At 33.5% G+C, this 1,548-nt stretch overlaps 1 non-coding gene across 1 annotated transcript; it reads left to right on the top strand.

The window, feature by feature from the left end:
- TRNAP-UGG (transfer RNA proline (anticodon UGG)) lies at positions 1–72 on the top strand. The gene has a single exon. It is a non-coding gene; the product is annotated as a tRNA-Pro (tRNA).
- The last annotated feature ends 1,476 nt before the right edge of the window (positions 73–1,548 follow it).

The raw sequence follows: 1,548 nt of genomic DNA, 5'->3' as shown, positions 1-1,548 counted from the left end.
GGGCATTTGGTCTAGTGGTATGATTCTCGCTTTGGGTGCGAGAGGTCTCGAGTTCGATTCTCAAAATGCCCCTTCAAGAGAGATTGTAGAATTAAACGAAGTAAATAAATACAATAAAATGACACAAGTTATAAATTGTGAATGATAAGCTTAAAATAATCTAAATAATAACAATGCATTCTATGTCGAAATGATTCATAAATTATACCTAATTTTTCTAATTTTGGACATGTTATTGATGACGAGACGTTTAGGGTTTTGTGACATGAGAATTGTGGGGATGTAGCTCAGATGGTAGAGCGCTTGCTTTGCATGTGAGAGGTACGGAGATCGACACCCCGCATCTCCAAAATAATACTATCCATTATTAAGTATGTTATTTCTTTTCAATTTTTCCTTAGTCATGACATGTTGAGTAGCCATATTTCTTCTTTTTTCACTATTATTGATGACGGAAAATTTAGGGTTTTGTAACATAAGAATTGTGGGGATGTAGCTTAGATGGTAAAGCGCTTGCTTTGTATGCAAAAGTTATAGGGATTGATACCTTACATCTCCAAAATAAACTATCCATTATTAGATATATTTTTTACTTTCAATTTTCCCTTATTCATGACATGTTGAGTAGCGATATTTCTTCATTTTCACTATTATTGATGACGGAAAATTTAGGGAATTTAGCCCAGATGGTAGAGGCGAAAAACTATTTGTTATTAATATTTTATTTCTATTCAATCTTTCCTTATTTATGACATAATGAGCCGAGATATTTTTTCATTTACACAATTATTTATGACGGGACATTTAGAGTTTTCTGATATAAGAATTGTGTGTATGTGGATCAAATGGTAGAGCGCTCGCTTCTCGTGTGGGTAGTACGGGGATCGATACCTTTCATCTCCAAATGAATGGATTATTAAATATATTATTTCTTTTCAAAATTTTCATATTTACGACATATAATGCGTAGGGATAGTTTTTCATTTTCACTATTATTGATAACGAGACATTTAGGGTGTTATGATGTAAGAATCATGGGGATGTAGCTCAGATGGTAGAGTTCTCTCGTTGCATGCAAGTGATACGTGGATCGATACCCTGCATCTCCAAAATAAACCTTGTTTATTATTAAATATGTTATTTCTTATCAATTTTTCTTTATTCATGACATGTTAAGTGTGATATTTCTTCATTTTCCCTATTATTGATGATGGAAAATTTAGGGGTTTTGTGATGCAAGAATTGTGGGGATGTAACTCAGATGCTAGAGCGCGCTTAGCATGCGAGAGGTATGGGGATCGGTACCTTGCATCTCCAAAAGAAACTCTATTCAATCTTTCCTTATTTGTGACATCATGAGCGGAAGTATTTTTTCATTTTCACTATTATTGATGACAGGACGTTTAGGGTTTTCTGATGTAAGAATCATGGGAATGTAGATTAGATTTTAGATCGCTTTCTTAGTATGTGAGAGGTATGGGGATCCATACTCGCATCTTTAAAGGAAACTATTTGTTATTACTACTTTATTTCTATTCAATTTTTCCT

The sequence above is a fragment of the Cucurbita pepo genome, chromosome 3 (genome assembly GCF_057944985.1).
Source record: "Cucurbita pepo subsp. pepo isolate OVF chromosome 3, ASM5794498v1, whole genome shotgun sequence".
NCBI classification, from domain to species: domain Eukaryota; kingdom Viridiplantae; phylum Streptophyta; class Magnoliopsida; order Cucurbitales; family Cucurbitaceae; genus Cucurbita; species Cucurbita pepo.
The sequence above is the reverse complement of the archived record's forward strand: the minus strand, read 5'-3'. Positions and strand labels throughout refer to the sequence as shown.